A 24,466-nucleotide genomic window follows, 5' to 3' on the forward strand; every position below is an offset into this window, starting at 1 on the left:
ATGCATCAAGGATGAGGTTCAGCAAGAGATGGGCAATACCCTGAGGACTAAAAACTCAAGTGAACTGTATATATCTTGAAGGAATTTGTATGGTAGAACATGAATGCCAGTAGGACAGGATAAGATGGTATAGAATGACTTTGATGTGCATCACTGAAGATAGTCATCAAGTTAAAGCAAGTTGAAATGCTTAAACTGTATTCAATCTGAAAGATAGAAGATACACTTTAATAGTCACGTGAATATAAATAATAGTCAAAACCATGAGAGCAGATAAGATATTCTAGGCCAAGAATAAGAAAAAAAAGGAAGCAGGAGCCAAGGATAGGCCTCGAAATGCATCCACATTGATGGAAAGTGCCATCCATATCTAGAGAGAGAACTATGGAGACTGTGAATCAAAGCATAGTATTTTCACCTTTTTGCTGTTGTTTGCTTAGTTTTTTTTTTTTTCCTATTTGATCTGATATTTTTATGCAGCATGACAAATATGGAAATATGTTTAGAAGAACTACAGATGTTTAACCTGTATCAGATTGTTTGCTGTCTTGAGAAGGAAGTAAGTGAGCAAGTGAGTAGAGGGAGAAAAATTTGGAACACAAGGTTTTACAAAGGTGAAGGTTATATATTGGAAAAATAAAATACTATTTAAAAAAGAAAGAAATGTATCTACATTACACAGTGAAGGAAGAAAAACTACTCATATCCCAACAAAGTACATCCAGTTTTAAACAGGAATACCATGTCCTTCCTAAATAAAGTCATTCTTGTCTCTTCCTGCTAACCATTTTAGGAAATTACCTTTACTTTACTGTCATCTAGCACATATTCCTCAGATATTCTCCAACATATTTCATGTCACTACTCTCTTCTGATTCTCCTTCTTCATGGCTCATGGCTCCTTATCATTTCTTTTGCTGCTTCAACATCCATTCCCACTTCTTAACCACAAATGTCCCCCAAGCCTCTGTCCTATGTTCTCTTCTTTTCTCTTTCTCCATTCTCTTAACACCAACTCTCATGGATCCAATTATCATGTCTATGCAGAAGAATTTCACATCTCTATATCCAGATATAGATCTGGATCTATACATCTTTCTACTGATTGTTTTCAGTCTAGCATTTAAAATCTTTCAGTTTGGATCCAGCCTTCCTTTTAAGGCTTCATATATTCATCCTCACTGGCCCAAAAACCTGGCTCTCTATTCCCCACTTCCTTGACATTGCAAAGACTGGCTCCCAGACTTGAACTATCCCTTTTCACTTTTCCCATCTTTTAGAATTTAGCCTACTTAAGGTCTGGCTCATATACCAGCTCCTAAAGGAAACTTTTTTTCCAATCCCCTGTTAGAATCTTCCTCCTATGCAAAAAATATCATAGGATCACAGATCCAAAGATGGAAGAGACTGCAATAGCCATCTAGAAACTCTCTATTTTACAGATAAATAAATTGTAATCAGTTTTCTTCTTCACAGAAGAAACTGTGATCAAATGAGATCATATTTGGAAAGAGCTTAGCAAAATTTCTGGCACACAGCAAAACAGTTAATTCTCCTTTTGCCAAACTTGCCCAAAGTTGTAAATGTAGTAAGTTATAGACAGGACTTGAACTCAAATCCTCTGACTCTGGAACCAGGGCTCTTTCCACAGTACTCTTTCCACAGTACCATGCTGTCTTCCCTTTAAGTACTTATCTGTTCACATAATATAACCTCCTCTCTCTGGCTAAAAGGAAGCTCCTTAAAAGCAGGGACTCTTCTCATTTTGCCCAACATCCCCAGTGGCTTGCACATTGTACTACATATGTTTGGAACTTAATAAAGACTTGTTGGGCTGGACTTTGTATTTCTCTAATGCATTAGGTAGTTTTTATTATAGTTCTTGTGGTAATGGGTTAGGAAAACAAGCCTCCTTCTTTGAGCCTTAATATCCTCATCTATAAAATGAAATGATTGAATTGTATGATCTTTAAAGTCTCTTCCAATTCTATAGTCTATGAATCCATGAATCTTTATACAATATAAAAGGACAACCAAGGAGACAATATTTAAGTATGTCAAATACTTCAAGGATCTATGATTATATATGGGAACTCCCACTATCTACTATCTATAGAATAACCTCAATTAATCATAGAGAGCTGCCTAAGGTTTAAATGACTTCTCAAGAGTCTCAAGAGTTCACAGCTAGTCTATGTCCAAGGTAGAAGGTAAATCCAGGTCTTCCTAGCTCTAAGAATAGCCTTCTACCCACCACAACATACTACACAGCTATACTGAATTATAACATACCTATGCAATATTTTCTTTTTAATTTTCAACCTGTTTCCACAAGGAATTCCTAGATCCTCTTCAATTTACAAAGGAAGAAACCTGACATCCAAAAGGTAAAGACTTGCTCAAGGTCTCAACAGTAAGTAGTAAAGGTCTTCTGACTTAGTCCAATGCTCTTTCTATGATCTTATTTCATCCTCACAATAATTTCATGGAGTAGGAAGAGCAAGTATCTTTAACCCCATTTGATGAATGAGAGAACTGAGGCCAGAAAAATGACGTGGCTGGTTAGCACAACTCTGCCTCAACCTCTGGATTTGACTTTTTCTTCTAAGTCTCTGTTCTTAATGAAGCAAATTTCCTCAGTCCTCTCAAGCTGCATACTAATCACCCTTTCTTCTTCAACCAAAAGTCATTGATTCATTGAGCAAATATTTATTTAGTATCTTATGTACAATAGCAATAAAGAGAAGGAAGATTTTTTAAGGGAGATGATACTTGAAATTAGCCTTAAAGGAACATTAGGATATCAATAGAAAGAGAAAATGTAATCATTTTAAGCAAGAGGGTGTCACAGAAAGTTTTTGATAAAATGAAGTACACAATAAAACTGATGTTTTAGGTGGACTAATTGAGCACTTATGTGCAAATGGATCAAAGCAAAAGAGCTGCTTTTTGTTTCTTCAAATGGCAAAGTCAAGTATCTTTTTTAAATTCCTGTTATCCTCTTATCTGTTAACTCTTTCCTTATTAAAAAAAAAAAAAAAATTCCCAGGCAGCTAGGTGGCGCAGTAGATAGAGCACCAGCCCTGAAGTTAGGAGTTCCGGTCTCAAACACTTAACACTTCCTACCTGTGTGACCTGGGCAAGTCATTTAACCCCAACTGCCAAAGGATAAAAAAAATTCCAATAAGTAGTAGTTCTGGATTATTTGTACCATCTTTAGCATCAGCACAAAAGTGCTTCTCACTGACTGCCCACAGTGCCTAACAAAGCCATTCCATGGGCACACAGCCTAAAGTTGATCAGAACAGTGGCTTTCATTTCTATTGCATACTTTGTCCTGAAGGCAGTGATGGGAACTTGGAAAATTCCCACAGCATAGAGGGTGGGTGAAGAAAGACACTAGCAGATGGTGGGGACAACTGGTGGGAGAGTCCTAATGTACTTTAATTTACAATGAAAATGCTCTTAGTTAATCAGGTCCAACAAGCAGGACAAGAATGGCAACTGGAAAAGTTTTCCTTATAAAAACAGAAATCACAACAAACATCTTTGAGGTTCATTCAGAGTAAAACTTATTGGCCATTCATTTTTCTTTCTCTCTCCCACTATCTTTCCTCTGGTTGATTTATCCCACAACAATTTACTATCTACTTCCATTCCTTTTCTTTCATCCTCTTTTTCCCCTTCTAATTTCCCTCACCTGTAGAACAACCTTAGTGCAAAAGAAACACATCTGCAATTCCACCTCCCATTTATATATTATATTTATATACTAATTCTATCTCTTACTTAGGGCCCACTAGTATTGCTTTTCATTCTTTGATTCCTACCTATTTAACAGCTCTTTTATACTTCTTTACTTTAACTCTATGTTCACTGCCTCCAAATTAAAAAAGAAACAATATACAAACTAAGAATGTGGGGAAACAGAAAATGGTAGAAATGAATGGGAAAAAGTCTCTGAGCTCTCCTCATTCCTATGTAACACACAAACATTCACATACAGCTAAATTCCACAATTAAAAGGTTCAGGTAAAAAAAAGTTTAGTTTAACATTAATGTATTTTATATGTAAAGCTAACCTGACTAAATAAATGGCAAAAGACATTTTCCATGTAAAATTTAAACTTACTATTCTAGAAAGAAAAGCAGATATTATTAAAGTAATATCTGTGTGAAATTAGTTGTTCACAATCTGATAACACTAAAAAAGAATAAGATATCTTCCATTTTTTAGTTTTACCAATAATTTTTGCAAGTTTTATGTATATAACACACAATTTAATAATAAAATGAATATTCATAGGATAGAGTTGAAACCAAGCAGAGCAAGTGATGGAAAATTAAGTTACATGGGACATTCTGAACCCTCTATAAAGGAAGACTTTGGGATAAGTTTAGTGTTCAGTCCTCCAAGCAGAAAAGAGAGGCAACTGAGGGTGCTGAGGAGATGATTAGTACCAAAGATTAATCAACCTACATAACAATGAGATTTTAGGTGATGAACTTATCTTGGGGGAAAGGCTTAATGTTTCTTGAACTAAAACCAAGCAGAGCAGCTAACAAGAAATGAAGTTATACATATATATAATATATGTATGTATGTATATATACACATATATTATATATAATGTCCTTTACAGCACTTTGTTCAAAACAGACATGGAGCCAGAAATTTCTATGTCTGATGCTCTGTAACTGTACTGACCATGATTAAATATGTTAACCTTTTTTATTTCCTCATCTAATAGCAACATCAGGTAAACTAAATGAGGTAATAAATGTAAAACATTTTGTAAAATCTTTAAGTGCCATTAAGATTTAATTATTAATGTTATTAATATCATATCACCATATTATATGCCACTGAAAGAACACAAAAGAAAGTGAGTAGTTTCCCAAATTTGACTGCAAATAAAATGTTACTGCATTTTAAAATTTTCTTTTTTATTGTGAATTAAAACTTCAGCAAATGTGAATATTTTAATATTCAATTTCATTATCAAGAAAAGAAAAAAAGGGCTGTATTATGAAACTAAATTTCTATTACATAATTTGATGTATTTTTTAAACAACTATTTTAAAACCAAAGAATTTTGGGATAAAACCAAGCATACCATAGAAAAAATACCTTTTAGAATTTCTCCGACATGTATATCCAAAGACAAGTACAAGTAAGACAAAACCACAAATCAAGGTACTTTGGTACACTGACAGAGTTAGTCACTCTACTAGCCCATGCTTAGAACATATGGGCCTAATATAAAAGGCCTAAAAATAAACAGATTTTTATTATCTCAGCAGAACAGAAGCACATTCCAAAACAAAAGACTTTCCTTTTGAGAACAGTCTACCCACAGTTCCTTGAGATTAAATCTTTGAAACTGTCAGCAAAAGTTGATCGTCTGATTTCAAGTGCTGTGGTAGGCACTGCCCCACAGATGATTATAACCCAAACCATAAAACAACTTTGCAGATTAAAGTCAAAAATTTAAATTGTATCTAAAAATACTGAGTCTTCATATTACAGGTGCAAAGAAAACCTCTTCATCATGACTAAACAAAAAGGCAACTGCAGCTTTTAAGTGGTCTACCAGCAAATCATAAGCAATAATCATTACAAAAAACTGATCTCTCATAACAAAATCTTGCTATTGAATAGTTGTATAGAATTGTTATTTAACTCTTATAACTAGTATATAAATTTATATCTTATTTTTTCAAATAGATTTTAAATTCCTTAAATATAGATGATATTATTTCTTTCTGCCCCTTCCTTCTTACACGTAGTAGGCAATAAATATTTGTTGATATGAAAGAGGAAGTAGGGCAAGGGGGAAAGGAATTTATAACCTTAGAACAAGGTGGAAAAGAGATTCAAGATTCTCCACTAAGTTTCTAAAATTTAATTCATTCTTTAGTTTCCTAGGAAAAAACAAGAGTAACAGGGGTCCAAAGAACAAACAAGTCAAATTCTAATTTTCCAGGAAATGATGCAAGTAGGCAGAAGAATCTGATTCAGAAAACATTGATTAATCATCACATGTTCAAAGAACAATGCTGGATTCTGTAGATATAAAAATCAAAATAAAATAGTCTTGCAGGAAATGAGTATAACATGCACAAAGATAAGTATAATGCAAAGTAAAGAACAGTGGGATGAAATGATTCATCCAAAGTGTTTTAGGAGTAAGAGAACTATTTGAGCTGAGAGGAGAAACCAAGCAAGAATTTATAAAGAAGCAAAATGTAAATCAAAAATAAGAATATAGAGTACTTTTTGAATTTGACTGTCAATACACACACCAAAAAAAGTTTCTCCAGGAGAGACTTTCCACAGAAAATTTTGTGAATTCTTTCTTCAAGAAAATGCAAAAGAACAATGGATTCTGAGTCAAAGAAATTAGGCTTGAATCCTAGTTCTCATACTTATAATCTATGTAACTTGAGGTAAATTACTTAACTCATTTTCTTCACCTGCCACATAAGGAAGTCGAACCTACTGACCTGTAAGCTCTAAATATATGATTGTATGATTCGTGGAAAAATAAAACTATGTCAAAATTAAACTTTTGAAGTCTAAATACAAAAGCGGACACATGAAGAAAGGACTGTTCCAGTCTACTATGCATTTAATGATTTCAATTAAAGAGTAATAACAGCATGTTTCCTAACTCATACCCACAGCCCAAGTGAATGACAGGGTATAACAATTGTTTATCTACAACAAGTAACCTCAGAACCTACTTAACTTCCATCCCAACTATATATCTGTAGATATAAATTGTTGTCTACATCTTTTTTCTCCCTGTTTCTCTTCCCCTCCTCTTTAGCCTTAAATGGCAAAAATATGCCTCAAATATTTTTATTAATTGAAGATATTTTGTTTATTCTTGAGTTTAAAATTAGGTAAGTGGAATGTTTTTTCTCTCTTAAAACAATAAACTCTAAAGTAAAATTATACTATATCTTACATTATTTGTGATTTGACTTTTTTTCCTCTAAGTTTCATGCCCCTGTTATATCAAACTGCTCCTAGATATTTCAGGTCAACTATCATTTTAACTAGAACTCTGTCATTCATTAAAGTTGGTATATGAAGAAAATAAAAACTTTCACCATTCCAAAGAAATATATCTACTGCTAAGCATTCTCCTTGGGTATAAATTATAGGTTAATTCAACTAAAATAAATGTATCTTACTTTCTATTATTTTATATCTCCAGATTTAAATACAGATATTCCAGAAAAGCTGCATGCGAATTCAATTGTCTGAACTCAAATCACTTTTGAAATGTACTTTAAAAAAAAAACAAACTCTGCTATGCATCACTAGCTAAAGAAAGCCTTTTTTTAATACCAGCAACTATATATATATATATATGTGTGTGTGTGTGTGTGTGTATGTATATATATAACATATATATACATATACACGTATAAGTATATATATGTAAACTTTTAGTTTCTTGAAAGTTATTCTCCATCATAGAAATGATCAAAGTATATGAGCAATCCTCAAAATGAATTGCAAAAATGTTGGAGGGGATGTGGGAAAACAGAGACACTGATGCATTATTGGAAGAGAGCAATTTGGAGAGCAATTTGGAACTATGCTCAAAAAGTTATCAAATTGTGCATACCCTTTGATCCAGCAGTGTTTCTACTGGGCTTATATCTCAAAGAGATTTTAAAGAAGGGAAAAAGACCTGTATGTGCAAGAATGTTTGTAGCAGCCCTCTTTGTAGTGGCCAAAAACTGGAAACTGAGTGGATGTCCATCAACTGGAGAATGGCTAAATAAATTGTGGTATATGAATATTATGGAATATTATTGTTCTGTAAGAAATGACCAACAGGACGATTTCAGAAAGACCTGGAGAGACTTACATGAACTGATGCTGAGTGAAATGAGCAGGACCAGGAGATCACTATATACTTCAACAACAATACTGTTGTTGAATTCTGATCAATTCTGATGGACCTAGCCCTCTTCAACAATGAGATGAACAAATCAGCTACAATAGAGCAGTAATGAATTGAACCAGCTACACCCAACGAAAGAACTCTGGGAAATGATTATGAATCACTACATAGAATTCCCAATTCCTCTACCTTGGTCCACCTGCACTATTTCAAAGATCGATTCTTTTTTGAACAGCAAAATAACTGTTTGGACATGTATTCTAATATTGTATTTAATTTATACTTTAACATATTTAACATGTATTGGTCAACCTGCCATCTGGGGGAGGGGATGGGGGGAAGGAGGGGAAAAATTGGCACAAAAGGTTTGGCAATTGTCAATGCTGTAAAACTACCCATGCATATAATTTGTAAATAAAAAGCCATAATAAAAAAAATGAATTGCAAACTATTACAACTACATGAAATATTCCAAATCACCATTAATAAAAGAAATGCAAACCAAAATAACTCCTGAGGTTTCACCTCATACCTAGCAAATTGGCAAACATGACAAAAAATGGAAACAGTCAATGTTAGAGGCGTAGTAGAAAAACAGAAACACTGATGCTCTGCTGAACTTGTGAAATGGCAGAAACTATTCTGGATTGCAATATGGAATTATGCAAATAATCCAACTAAAATATCCATATATTTTTTGAACCAGAATTTCTATTATTAGCCATACATATCAAAATATGTATACTACCATTGAACTGAATACTGTCCAATCATCAAATTGTGGCATATGAAGGTAATGGAATGAGCAGAGGGAAGCAACTAGTATGATAAATATAGAGGGGTATTTCCATGCCCCTGCATCAACTGATGAAGTAAGAACAACCAAGTATATATAAAATAGTTACAACAATTAGAACATATATGTTTTTACATGTAAAGGGAAAGAAAATTATACATACACCAATTGTAAACTAAATGTTGCTAAGTTAAAGAGAGCAAGATTGGACCCAAAGAAATATATAAGGAGATACTGCGTCCTTTGTTTTTTTGAAGGAGTAAAGGTATAAATAGATAAATGAATAAATGGAACACTGAAATCCCCATTCTCTGTGATCCAATACATTGGCATAGGACTCTCTTCACCAGTGAAGATGAATGACCTGCCCTGCATCAAAGAAAGGGTGGAGTTAAAAAGGGAGACAGAGAGAGGGGAGCGGGAATAAGGAAAGAGACAGAAAGAAAAACAGAGAGAGACACAAAGATGGACACAGAGAAACAGAGACAAAGACAGAGACAGAGACAGAGACAAAGAGATCACAGAGGGACAGAGAGAGGGATGAGAGACAGAAAAGACAAAACTTTACTCTTTCATATTTCTCTGAGCTATCTTCAAGTCACTGAGTCTCTTCAAATGCTTCTGGATAACAGCTTCAAAAGGAAAGACAGACCAAGGTCACTTCAAGTTACTGAAGGAAGATTCTGGGAAAACAGAAGGAATCAGAAGTATTCATTTAACTATTCCCAACTTACTATACTGCAGACTTCAGATTACTTCCCCTTGGTTAAGATCTAGGACAATCTTTTGGCTGAACTGAGTTATCTCACTCCCAATGGGAAATTCAGCTCCTTCATTCTGTATTGTCTGATATTTATTCTCCTAAATATAATTTCTCTGAGTGCTATTTTGCTACTGCTAAGTGCTATGGATGTACATTGTGGAAGTGGTATTTGGTGGAAAGGGATAAACCTTTAGATATAAAGTTTGGGGTCCTCCTCCTCACCACTCAATATTTAAAGAGCAATCAGAAGTTAGCTTGAACCTGATTGCATTCCTTAGATTAATAATATTTAAGGGAGGAGATAGATATAATTGTAGCTCAGTACCCCATCTCTTTGAGAAAAGCAGGTGACCTACTTGACTAGCTTCCTGTTTCCCTCCTACCAGGAATTAAAGTCTCCTTTGAAGAAGGAGGGGGAAGGATAGTTATCTATTTTGACTCTCTTCAAGACACACAAAAATACCCCCATACTAAACAAGAAAAACAATCCTCACAGCAATTGGACATTGCAACATTGCAACATGTGGGATTTCCCAACAACTGCATAAAACATCAGTTTTTTAATATGTTGAATCATTTTTCCCCCTTTTTCATTTTCTTTCCTTTTTTTTATACTCTTTATAATAAAGAATGGCTCTCAGGAAAGAGAGGTGAGACTAATGGGAGACTAGAGGGGAAAACTAAGAAAATGTAAAAATAAAACAAATCAATAAAACTATTTTTTAAAAAGCTTGAAAATAGCTACACATACAAAATAAAATAAATTTGTTTCTTCTAAAATAAGTTCACATGTCAATTGTCTTCTCTTCTCTGTACCTGCTATCCCCTTCTCCCAATGAGTTTCCCCACTGAGTTGGGTCACCAGAACCATGCCAAACTTCCTTCTTCAGACTTTTAGTCCTTCTGCTTCAACTTCCTTCTCCCTCTACCACCTCATCCTTCTCTCCTATCAATGTATTTCCTGAAAATTTCCAGTTTGAGGAATGCCCCAGAGAAGCCATCTTTCATTCTCCAAACTTCACCACTATGTCCCCAAGTACCAAGTAGGTAATTCCCCCTTCAGATGACATTTAGAATATAAGATTCTTGGGGCAGCTAGGTGGCACAATGAAGTCAATGAGTTCAAATTTGGCCTCAAACACTTAACACTTCCTAGCTAAGTGATCCTTGGCAAGTCACTTAATCCCAATTGCCTCAGCAAAAAGTCCTCCCCCCCAAAAAAAAAAAAAGAATATAAGATTCTTGAAGGCAGGGGTTGTCTTTCTTTTTGTATATCCCTTGCTACTTTGCAGAATGTCTGGTACATGGTAAAAACTGAATACTTTTTTGTCATAATAAATGCTTGTTTTGACTCTGTTCCTTTTTCCCCATTCTGCCAATCATCACTACAGAAACAGCAGGTCACAAAAAAACAGTTAATTTTACTGTTCTTTGTCTCATGATCTTGTTTCATCTGTTGCTGGGATCATACTCAAAAGTTTTCTGGCATGGACAATCTACCAGGGCTTACACTCCACTGGCACAGAATCTAAGGTCACTTCTGTGGAACAATGAGAAATGAGAAATGACTTTGAAAAGGAGTTTCTAGCTTGCCAAGGTACCCTTTATCCTTTGTATGCTTATTGATCTAGTATTCAAACCTCAATTCACACAATGTACCTGGACTATTATCATTAAGTTTGTCACATGATCTTCTCATATGCAGGCATACCTTGGATTTATTACAGGTTCAGTTCTAGACCACCACAATAAAGCAAGTCACACAAATCTTTTGGTTTCCCAGAGCAAATTTGTTATAATTATACTACACCATAGTCTATTGTATGAAATAATATTATGTCTAAAAAAATGTACATACTTTAATTTAAAAATATTTTACTGCAAAAGGGAAAGACTAAACATCATCTGAACCTTCAGCAAGTCATAATATTTTTGCTGTGGAAGATCTTATCTCAATATAGATGATTGCTGACAGATAAGGTGATGGTTGCTGAAGGTTGGCATGGTTGTGGCAATTTCTTAAAATAACAATGAATCATCAATTGATTCTTGATTTCACTTAAATACTTAGGAAAGAGGGAGAGAGAGAGAGAGAGAGAGAGAGAGAAAAGGAGGGAGGGAGAGATGGGGAGAGAGAGGGAGGAGGAGAGAGAGGGAAGGGATAGGGAGAAGGGGAAAAGAAGGGGAGAGGTAGGGGAAAGGGAGGAGAAAAGGAGGAAGGGAAAAGGAAGGGAAAGGGAAGGGAAAGGGAGGAAAAAGGGAGGGAAAGGGAGAGGGAAGGGAAGGGGGAGGGAGAAGAAAGAGGAGGGGGAGGGAGAAGAAAGAGGAGGGGAAGGGGAGAGAGAGAGAACAGCAGGTTTGTGGAGCAATCAGAATACAACATTTATCAATTAAGCTGTCTTATAATGGCATGTTTTGTACACCCCAAAACAATTATAATCATAACATTAAAGATCACTACTCATAGGTTAACTATAACAGATATAACAATAATGTAAAAGTCTGAAATATGGCAAGAATTACCAAAATGTGACAAAAATACATGATGAAGCAAGGACTTGATGTAGGGAAAATGGCCCCTATAGACTTGCTTGACCCAGTGTTGCCACAAGCCTTCAATTTGCAAAAACAGAACAAAACAAATAAAAATGCAATATCTGTGAAGCACAATAAAACATATGCCTGTGCCTATTGTGAGGAAACCACAATGCTTTTTTGTTGTTGTTGTTTAACTCCTTTCTCAAATTTTGGGGAGGGCTTAGATGGGAAAAAGCCAATTTTTAAAACTAATCTGTGACAGAAGTATGGGGATATAACCAGGGCATAAAGTCCACAGAGCAGCAAGGAAACCCATTTTATTTTAATATTGGCTATTTTTTTTTTTGTGGGAAATAAAGTGATATATAAATTAAGGGTCAAAGGAAACTATAATTAAAGAAGTCACAAGTTTGCCATACACATGGGGAGAGAGGAGGTAGAGAAGTAGAAAGAAACGTTCAGAAAACATTCAGAAAGTAATCTGGTCTAAACCTGGAAAGGTGATTAAAGGACAGCAAGAATTTGCTTTTAGTAAACAGACAAAATACTAATTGAATTGCTTGTGAGTGTTAATAAGAGTGTTAATAATGTTGGCAACAGAAGACAAAATGTGAGAAAAGGCAAACAAAATACGGGTCTTAAGACATCAAAAACATTCTTTTTTAAAATTTCTCTTCTATGAGAGAAATGATAAATAATCATCAATGATTTGGAGAGATTGTCTCCTCTTTTTCTATACTTCTCAATTCAAAGTTCAGTTTTTAGAAAGACATTTCTGATAATGAGATTGAATAAATTCTCTTCAATCTTGGTCTGATCCCACTCAACCTTACAAGGAATTTAATCCCATTGTATTCTATTCAGATTTGGATGGGGATAAACTCTGATTAGATTGCCCAAGGCTGGAGGTAATTTATAAGTAAGTGATATAATCAAAACAATTAAAATTGTTCCAGCCCCTCATTTTAATATTTATTTTGCTTCATTACTTGTTAACCAATCAAGGGTTGATTGCCACTCTTTGGAATACTAAGATTTCCAAGAGCCTGATGCCATGAGATATTGGCTTCTGAGAATGCTACTGATTTCTTTTATTAAAATTCTAATATCATTAGTAAAATGACTAGTTACCCAGGAAATTATGTCTCTTGAGCTTTTTAAATGTGACAGTTATGGCAATTCCATAAAGGAATCAGATTCTGCACTCTGGTTCATAATAAATATTAAAATTCAATACCAAAAAAACTCTCAGTAACATGGAAATTTAGCTGTGATCTAACTGCCAGTAAAAAAAAAAAAAAAAATTTAGTTAAATAAATTATACATTCTATGTCAATCTGTTTTTGATGCTTCAACAGCTCTCTGAATATTTGCTCTCATCAACTCAACACAGAAAATAGAATTAGGTAAGGTCTATGGGCCTTGTCAAATCAGGCTTGGGGGAAGGGTAAACTGAGATCTCTGAAAATTGGGGAAAGACTGCAGAAGACTTTGTAGGGTTTTTCCCCAGATGATCTGGAAGGAATAAATAGTTGCTAGGAAGTCCAGAGTTCATTTTGGGGTTCATGACCTGGGGACCTGAACCCTCTTATAAGAAGTAGGAATGACTATAAGCTTCTTATAGGTAGTTTCATAAAGAAAACAAGTCAGCTGAAAGGACCAAGTCTCATAAAAACTACTAGTCCTGGGGAGCAATTTTTCAGGTACCTAGATCTAAGAAAGTAAAAAAATTGCCTTGAGCAGAGTAGAAGGGTTTCTAGACTAGGAATGTAACTTTTAACATCTTAACTTTAGTTTCTGTATGTTTTTACCTATTTTGTCTGTCTTTAGAATATGGCATATATTTACTGAGGCGAAGGGGAGAGAATGAAAAAGCAGAGACTCTCCCACGCTATCCGTGTTTAGAGTTTGAAAGAGAAAATCAGAAGACAGAAAGGGAAGAGGAAGCTTTCCCCCAGTACATAAAAGTCAAAGTCTGAAAGTCAAATGAGGTTAATTAAGTACCCACTCAAAGCTACTTGGGCAAAAGGGAATTTTTTAGTCACTTCCAAGTTTAGATTCCAAAGCTAATGTTTGTAGATTGTTTAAATTAAATCTAGGGGACTGTTTTTTTCTTCAGTTTAAAACTGCAAAAATAAGGGGTTTTTTTCCTTCAAGACACTTAAATTTAGGGCTTTTCTACATACCCTTAAAAGCAACAACTTTATATTTCAATAATTTATGTTTTAAATGTATATTAATTGTAAAAGCTGTTTTTAGACTTTTTTTTTTTTTTTTTGGCTAAGGCAATTGGGTTTAAGTGACTTGCCCAGCTAAGTGAGTCACACAGCTAGGAAGTGTTAAGTATCTAAGAACGGATTTGAACTCAGCTCCTTCTGACTTCAGAGCTGGTTCTCTATCCACTGAGCCCATGTAGCTGCCCAAAAGCTGTTTTAATAATACTGGTGAAAGATGTAAAAGAAATAACAGTTCTCTTGATTTTTAAATTAAATGTTAACTATTAAGATTCTAAAAGATGAAGAGTAGCAGGATAGAAAGGAGAGTAAATATGACATTTTATTTGGAAAATTATTTTTTATGCAGCATAATGCGTTAAGTAAGCTATTAACAGGCTTGAGAATAAAAATGGAGGACAAAGGCCACATGCTCCAAGTCCTTGTTCCAGATGGTTGAAACTTGCTGAACAGGTATAGACAAGTTTAATTTTCTGAAAGCTGATAGATTTAGAATGAAAAATTTTATAACACTGAGCAATGTGTTCCTGAGTGTAAAATTAAAATTTCTTATATACCTCACTTTTAAAGTCTTTGACAGTGAATCAGCTGAAAATAGTGAATCCATAATATGAAGTGCTTGGAATAAAGATTAAAGTATAATGCAAATTTTTTTAAATTACAAATTAAGGTTCTACATGGTATTATTTGAAAAATAGGTCTAGATGTGATAGAATTGGTTCAGGTTTCATTTTAAGTGAAGTTATTTTATCATCATCATCATTATTACTGTTATTATACTATATGATTCAAGAATTTTATTTGTAAACCAAGTTAGTCCAGCTATATGATTTTAATGTTATTTTTTTTAAGTGTCTAACATTAATTTGGTTATTCATTGTGTTAGGAAAAATTGCTCTTTAATTTCCTTCAGGCTATGGATCTGATTGTTAAAAGACTGAAGTAAATATGTTATAAAGAAAAAAATTAGTATGTTGGAGGGACGGACTATAGTAAAAACAAAATCTTTGTTTTAAATAAAAAAACTTCATAGCCCTGGATGAGGGGGATAAACATCCTCAGCTGCCACATCTGGCCTGCCGGCCGTAGTTTGAGGACCCCTATGATACTATTCAAACTGGGAGTTATTTAATTAATTCTGTCAAAGCTTCTCTGCCTGGGAAAATTAGCCACACTTTGCAAGAAACTGTTAGCGCTATCTGCCTGAGCCAAAAGCAGCCTAGAATTTTATGTTTTACACCAGCATACTTTAAGGTAACCTAAAATCTTTGTAAATTGTAAAAATTTCTAAGTATATAACTAGATTGGGAATTGAAGGCTGAATACTTAGGCTAGCCCCTTATATGATGAGTCTCAAAAACAGATAAAGAGGCAGAGGACTGAGAATATATGTAGCTCTTCAAGGAAATAGGGAAAAAAGGTTATATAAGACCTGGGAACTGTCAACACCTGTTACACATATTGAGGTGTTTTTTTTCCTTTTGAAATGTTGAGTACTGAGCCTTAGAAGTTAAAATGCTACCATTAGAGATTATAAATCTGGATTTGATTTGATATAAACCAAAATCTATTCTGAAGGAGATCACAATGTGTTTTCAGTATGTTTTCTAATCAACATAATTATGGTAAATTAGAACCTAAAATAAAACATTTGTTACCTGGCATTAAGAAATTAGCTGTATGGTCCCAAGCAAATTACCTTGTGTCTATTCTGTAAAGGGATAATAGCCTCTTTGGGTCATTGTTGAGGATCACAAGATTATAAAGGCCAAATATTATTTAATGTTAACTGTTATTGAAAATAACCAAAAAAATTGAAAGTTTATAGCAATTGGCAGTACTGTTTTTCTAGTGGTTTAAGTGAACTATCACATCTTCACTATTTATGTGGGATTTCAGAATGTAATTATTTTCTTGATTTCTAATGATATATTTTATACCAGGATGAATTCATACTTTAGGAAAAGACAAAAGGAAGAAAAAGATATTGAATAAATTTTTAAAGACCTGCTAAATTGTTATTGTTATAAGGCTACTTTAGTTGGATATGTATGTATGTGTATATAAATGTGTATATAGATATTGCTTCACTCAGAAAAACTGAATCTCTTCCTCATCAAAAACACTTTTTGACTAGAAAGGAGTAGTAATTAGTAAACTGCTACAGTACTTTCAGGATTTATTTATGATACTTAGAGATATTTTATACCAACTTAGTTTTGATAAATTCCATTTTTTTTATTTTTGATTTGAGGTTGAATAAGAAATATCTGTAAACTTAAGAGATTTCCAACTAATTTACTTCATTAGATTCTAATGACTTCCTTTTTTTACTGGATGCTGATTTTTTTAAATATCCCAATAAATTTTAAAGCTGTTTTTAAGAAAGAAAAATACTTTTAGAAAGGAATGTTTAAGTAAAAAAAATTCTTTTGTATACCTGTTTAAGTAAATATCTTTTTGTGAAATGTTTAGAAGGCCTGATAAATTTTATTTGTGAGCCAATTTGTTGCAATAATTTGATGATATAGATCAGGGCTTCTTAAACCAAAACACTTGTACCCCTTTTTCACTGAAGAAATTTTTATGTGATCCTGGGTATATAATAAGTATACAAATCAAACATTTATTGATAACAAATCATAATTTTATGACTCCCACATTCAGTTGCAAGACCCCATACAGGATCATAAACCATAATTCAAGAAGTTGAGGTATAGATAACAATTGTATCCAGTCCCGCTGTGATTAGTAAGATTTTATTATTTGAGGAGAGAGCTTTTGTGAGACCCTGAATATTGTTTTTGAGTTTTATTTTTAGGTTTGTTGTGTCCTTGGATCAACTTTAAATGAGTGCTTTAAGAAAAACAGCAGTAGTCAGAAGCAAAATGGAAATATCTGAAACCCAAGATTAGTGAATATCTATCCCTTGGAGGAAAGTAGAGAGGTTATCCTCAGGAAAACTAAATTTAGACTCTAATTTATTTTCCCATAAAAGAAATCTGTCCACCTGATTCCATATGCTAAGCTCCTCAGTAATGGTATAGCCATTAAGGACTAGTTTTGATGCTTTAGAACCATGTCCCTCCTTGTAACTGTCAAAGCAAATTTCTATTATGAGTAGAAAAAGAGTAGTATTCCTTATTAGACATAATAATAATAGACATCTAAGGCATCTGAATTACTGTAATAAGCTGTAAGTGGGAAAGATCTTGATCTTCTGATCCAAATTTATAGTCATTTCATGGCCCATGAAAATATTAAATTAGTTCTTCAAATTGTCGTATGTGTAAGATGCAGTTCCTGAAGTATTCCATTCTTTCAAAATGATATAAGCAAAATTAGACAAAGGTAGAGAAGCTTGTGAAACAAAGATGTGATTTTATTAAGTTGTGAGGTTGGTCAGGAACCTTTTTTCTTTGTTTTAAGGTATAAAATTTCAGTTCAGTTATGTTAATGAATAGTAATAAATTAATAGTTAATGTGTTATTTTAATGAGAAATCTGATTTTTCTTATGTTTGCTATTTAATTTGGGATTAAAATCTGTGTGTGATTAAAATCACACTTCCTGAAATGCATGCAAACTACTTAAGAGGCACCTTAAAGTTGTTCCCATAGTTTAAAGGGATTCTGAGAACAGTAATCTGTTTATGTTCACTTGAACATGATTAATAACTGAACCTGTTTTACCATACACAATGTTTCCTATACATTATTCTCTGTATATGATTTGGGGTTATATTTATACATTCTATCTCAAGTCTTGTTATTTGCTATTAAGTATCTTAAAGCAAAATCATTTGTGTGATGTTGAACACAGGGATGAAAAAACATCTACTTACCATGAGTACTAGTTTTAGCAAGATAAATTGTACTTTTTCATGATGAATCTCTTACTGTTACCAATGTGAGAGACAATACTTGTTATATAGGATATGTGATCATTTAGAGCTGAAACTCTGATTTTGGAACTTAGTATTTAAGAAGGTACGAGACTGTAACTGATACTTTTCTGAGTATAATCATCAAGGAATGCTGTTAAGCCAATGATCTTATGAGTTTGACATCAATGAACTGCAAGTAGAATTCTCATGGGAAAGGTTGGGAGAACAGATTCTTGGCATAGGCTGAGGTAATATTTTCCTGACTCAATATCTCTAACATGATATTCCCTCTTAAATGGAAAATATCTCACCTGGGTAATTTTAAGCCTGGGTCAATGCAACTGGCTATCTGTAAAACTTTTGCCTGGAATTGACATCAAGTTAATGTGTAATTATGTCCCTGATTCTTCTTCTATTGCAAATTTCTTAAAATCAGATTACATGCTCAGTATAAATAAACTATTATTTTTGAGTTAACACTGAACTGTATCAGAGTTACTATAGTGAGATACAAGTGTAAGCAATTTGACCTGGAATTTTAGTCCTTTCTATATTCCAAATAACTAGCCTTATCACCTGTCTGTTAACTAGTTATATATTCCTGTATTAAGTCCTTTAATTTATTACAATGGTATGGGGATAATCAGGAAAATGATGCACACAGACTTGTGAAAAGAGTATATAATTCTAATAGTGATGTTAACTATCATAACTGTATAAAAAGAACAGCACAATTAGATATGTTTAAAAGAAGAATGGTTTGTGGCTCATCTTATAAATGATTTAAGAGATCCACATTTACTAGGGCTAGAAGTTGAAAATGTTGTATATCAAATAAGTTATTTATATAAATTGTTTTAAAAGTAATTACTCGTAATTATATATCCCATCCTGGAACCTTTTATTACAATTTAAGTTAACCTGACAATTTTTTTTTTCTCTATAGCATTTTATTTTTTCAAATACATGTAAAGATAGTTTTCAACATTCATTTTTGTTAAGACTTTATACTCCAGATTTTCTCTCTTCCTTACTTCCCCCCAACTGCTATATCAGCAAGCAATCTGATATAGCTTAAATATGTATAATCCTTTTAAACATTTCCATATTTGTCATATTGTGCAAGAAAAGTCAGACCAAAAAAATTAAGGTGAAAATACTGTGCTTCAATCCACATTCAGTCTCCATAGTACCTTCCTCAGATGTGATTGGCATTTTCCAGCCCCAAGTCTAATGGAACTGCCTTGAATCACCACGTTGTTGAAATGTGGTGGAACCCTTAACAGCATTCCTTGATGATTATACTCAGAAAAGTATCAGTTACAGTCTCGTACCTTCTTAAATACTAAGTTCCAAAATCAGAGTTTCAGCTCTAAATGATCACATATCCTATATAACAAGTATTGTCTCTCACATTGGTAACAGTAAGAGATTCATCATGAAAAAGTACAATTTATCTTGCTAAAACTAGTACTCAAATCCATCACAGTTGATTATCCCATAACCTTGTTGTTACTATGTATAATGTTCTCCTGATTCTACTTAATTTACTTTGCATCTGTTCATGTAAGTCTTTCCAGTATTTTCTGAAACCAGCCTGATATCATTTCTTATAGAATAATAATATTCAATTACATTCATATACCATAATTTATTTAGCTATTCCCCAACTGATGGCCATCCATTCAATTTCTAGTTTCTTGCCACTACAAAAAGAACTGCTAAAAACCTTTTTGCACATGTGGGTTCTTTCCCCTCTTTTATGATCTCTTTGGGATACAGACACAGTAATCAGACTGCTGGATCAAAGGATATGCAGAGTTTTATAACCCTTTAGGCCGAGTTGGAAATTGCTCCCAAAATGGTTGAATCAGTTCAAAACTCCAACAGTGTATGTGTCCCAGCTTTTCCACATGCCCTCCAACATTCATCATTATCTTTTCCTGTCATCTTAGCCAATCTGAGAGCCAATCTCAGAGTTATCTTAATTTGCATATGTCTAATAGTGATTTGGGGGATTTTTTCATATAACTAGAAACACCTTTAATTTCTTTATCTGAAATTTTTTTTCATCTCCTTTGACCATATATCTATCAATTGGGAAATTACTTGTATTATCAATTTGATTCAGTTTTCTATGTAGTGTAGAAATGAAGCTTTTATCCAAAACACTGGCTATAAAAATTGTTTCTTAGCTTTCTGCTTCCCTTCTAATCTTGGCTACATTGGTTTTTAATTTAATGTTCTCTAGTTCTTATTTAGCCAAAAATTCCTTCCTTCTCCACAGATCTGACAAGTAGACTATCCCATGCTCCACTAATTTGCTTATAGCATCACCCTTTATAACTAAATCATGAACCCTTTTGACCTTATTGTGGTATAGCGTGTCAGATGTTGGTCAGTGTCTACTTTCTACTATACCATTTTCCAATTTTCCCAACGATTTTTGTCAAATAGTGAGTTTTTAATCCCAGAAACTGGAGTGTGGATTTTTCAAACACTGACTATTGTATTTTGTGTAGCTAACCTATTCCACTGATCTTTCCTAACCAGTACTAAATGGTAATTGATGCCTGCCACTTTTTAATGTTTTATGTCTGGTACAACTAGACCACCTTCCATTGCATTTCTCCCTTCCCCCCCATTAATCCCCTTGATATTTTCGACCTTTTGTTCTTCCAGATGAATTTTGTCTAGCTTCATAAAAAGTTTAGTTTTTTGGCAGTTTGGTATGGCACTGAATAATTAATTAATAATTAATTTGGACAGAATTGTCATTTCTATTATATTGGTTCAGCCTACCCAGGAGCAATTGATAGTTTTCCACCTGTTTAGATCTAATTGTATTTGTGTGAAAAATGTTTTGTAATTGTTTCTATAGTTCCTGGCTTTGTCTTGACAGATAGACTCAAATATTTTATATTGTCTACAGTTATTCTAAATGGGATTTCTCTTTCTATCTCTTCTTGCTGGGCTTTGTTGGTAACATATAAAAATGCTGATGATTTATGTGAATAACATGGCAACTTTTAAATGAATTATTCTTGTATTAGTTCACCTTCTTATAAAAATGTTCTGTTCTTAATTCCTTAACAGAATTTCATCCTCCTAATGGAAGAATAAATAATGCCAAGTAGAAAAATTAGGTTCTAATTTGCTGCTCATAATTACTGATTAGTAGGAGAGTCATGCCAATTGTTTATATATAGTCGTATAGTCGTAGAAAAGTCACAACTGATTGGATCATGTGCTACATCATTTACCCTCTAGGAAAAGCCTCCCAGTGGGTCCACAATTCTATATCCCACAACATAATCTGGGGGCAATTACCCCAAATTCAGTTGCCTAGGAAAAAATTAACAACTTTTAAAGTAATGGTCTTGATAACTCAGACTTAAGAAACATACATGATTTTCTTAAAGTTATACCAATACTATGTTCTTTAAAACCTGTAAATACAAACAGCAAGGGATAATAATTAAAATGTTTTTCCTTTGCCCAAAACAATTTGATCTCCTCAAATTTCAGTAACTATCATGTATACTACCACATAATCCTGGAATCTTTGCCTCTTCGAAGGATAATTACAATTCTTTCCTAATCAAAATTCTTTCACAGTATTTTCACAGCTAAAGTAAGGATTAGGAATTTTTTATTCTAAGGAATCAACTTTTTGAACTTGGATTTTTCTCAAAGTATTCATCAATTTCCAGTGATTCAAGTATTTGTCAGGTAAACAAATTATTTATACTTATCAGGTAAACAATTTTTTTTCTGCTGAGGCAATTGGGGTTAAATGACTTGCCTAGGGTAACACAGCTAGGAAGTGTTAAGTGTCTGATGCCAGATTTGATCTCAGGTTCTCCTAACTTCAGGGCTGGTGCTCTATCTATTGTGCCACCTAGCTGCCCGCAAATTACTTATTTCCATACTCCTCCTCTGGAATTACTTTTGTTTTCCTTTTGTTTTTAATGATTAGGCAAATCAATGCAATAAAAGATGCTGTATATTATTAAAACTACAAATAGGAAGAAATGTAATATTTTAGTTAATGTTCAAAAATTTCCTGTAGACATCTATTTACAGATGCAGGTATCTTATTATTCAGTCTCCTGGTTGACAAGCTCTATTCAGAAAATCAAGAGCTAACTTTTCTATACTTCACAATTTCCATGATGACTTTGTGAAAATTATAGGATTTAATTTTTTTATTAAAGCTGTTTATTTTCAACATTCATCTCTGTAAAATCTTGTTCCAAATTTTTTTTCCTTCTGATTTTGATCATATTTGTTTTATTTGTACAAAAATATTTTAGTTTAAGGTAACTGAAATTACCCATTCTACACTTCATTCTGTTATCTCTTGTTTGTTCCTAGTTGTTTGCCTATCCATAATTATGATGAATAATATGTTCCTCAAACTTTCTTGTAATAGATCTCTTTAAAACTTATGTTAGTAAATGGTATAAGACATTGGTTTATATCCAATTTCTGCAATACTGCTTTCCAGTTTTCTCAATTTTTTTTTTTACCAAATAAGGAATTCTTATTCCAAAATCTTAAGTCTTTACACTTGCCAAATACAATTTTACCATATTTATTTGCTGCTATAAATCATGTCTACTATGTTCCATTAATCTATCTTTCTATTTTTTACCCAGTACCAGATAATTTATAAAATTTATATAATTTAATATAGTTTAAGATCTGGCTCTGCTAAACCTTTTTTCCTTTACATTTTTTTCATGAATTCTTTTGATATTCTTGACTTTTTGCTCTTCAAATGAATTGGTTTTTTTTTAATAATTCAGTAAAATTATTCTTTTTGTAATTTAATTGGGATGGCATTGAATATGTTAATTATTTTAGGCAGAATTATCATTTTTATTATATTGGCCCTGCCTATCCATGAGCAATTAATGTTTCTCCATTCATTTAAATCTGATTTTATTCATATAAAAAGTTTTTTTTTTTTTCTGTATGGTTCCTGGATTTACTTTAACAAAAAGCAGAATAAACTAAAAATCACAATCCAACAAAATGTTCTTTATAAAGAAACACATTTAAGAATGAGAGATTTTACAAAGAGTTAAAATGAAGGGTTCAAGTAGAATTTATTATGCTTCAGATGATTCAAAAAGCAATTTTTATCTCAGTTGTTGCTAAAATAGTTAATTAAAAGAAACAAATAGGGTAACTACATTTTGATAAAAGATACCATAGTCAATTAAGCAATATCAACACTATACCTATATGTATCAAATACCATAGCATCTAAATTTTTAAAAGAAAGTTAAATGTCTTCACAATTCTTATCCACTATTCTTTCTGTAAATTTTCTGTAGAAGACCTATGCAACAAGTTAACTAAAGGAATACTTGCAGCATATTTAAAATTTTTGAGGTGCCAATATAACACTTGGACAACTGATGCCATTTCCTATTCTTACCCTGCCTCTTTTTCTTGTCACACATGTTCTTAATATTTTTTATGGCACTTTTAGTTCACAGGTCATCACTGAAGCTTACTTGTACTCATAATGTATCCTTCCATTGCCCTCTGGAGTTAATTTTAATTATTATAATAACATCTTCCTTAATTTATCACTTAACATTACCAGGGACTATGTGTTATAAAGCTGAACTTCTGTCACATCAAGCAGTGTGATATCACTAAAAGCACTGCAAATTTTCCCAAAGACAATCTAAATCCAATCTCTTCAAATTTCTGGTTAAAGACTGTTTTTGCTTTTTTTGCATCCCTGATATTTAACACACTATCTGGAACAGAATAGGTATATAATAAATACTAGCTGACTATATCCAATCCAAATATCCAAAATAGAGATATAGTCTAACTGAACAAGACATTTGTCTATTTACATGTCATAATTTAAACAATATACATTTTATGTACTTTTTTTCCCAAGGGTCATCAAACATTTCACATTACTATGCACTTCACTGATAAGACTCTGTACTTTAGTGTTATTGGCTCCCTGGAGAGATAAAATAACTATCTTACTCTGGTAAGTCAGTTTCATTCATTCAACAATTATTTATTAAGCACCTATTCTGTCACAATGTGACATAAAAGGCAGGAACTGTGCATGAAAATCGGCAACCTTGTAACCCTACAGTTTCAGAGATGTGAGTTGGCCACATGTATTCCCTATGTGTATGCCTCTCCACTTGCAGATTTTAAGGGCATCTATTCCACACTTTCAAAGGTAAGGAAGACCTAGATTAAAGGTCCCCTTTCCACTCCTGACATCTTGGCTGTGTAACCTGAAAATTAGCTCTTAAATGTTCTAGGCAAATTTAAA

At 33.1% G+C, this 24,466-nt stretch overlaps 1 protein-coding gene across 5 annotated transcripts in view; it reads right to left on the bottom strand.

Annotated features, from left to right (window-relative positions):
- Positions 1-24,466, bottom strand: part of STK3 (serine/threonine kinase 3) — a 498,339-nt gene that overhangs the window by 405,857 nt on the left and 68,016 nt on the right. The window lies entirely within an intron of this gene.

The sequence above is a fragment of the Sarcophilus harrisii genome, chromosome 1 (assembly GCF_902635505.1).
Source record: "Sarcophilus harrisii chromosome 1, mSarHar1.11, whole genome shotgun sequence".
Taxonomy (NCBI): domain Eukaryota; kingdom Metazoa; phylum Chordata; class Mammalia; order Dasyuromorphia; family Dasyuridae; genus Sarcophilus; species Sarcophilus harrisii.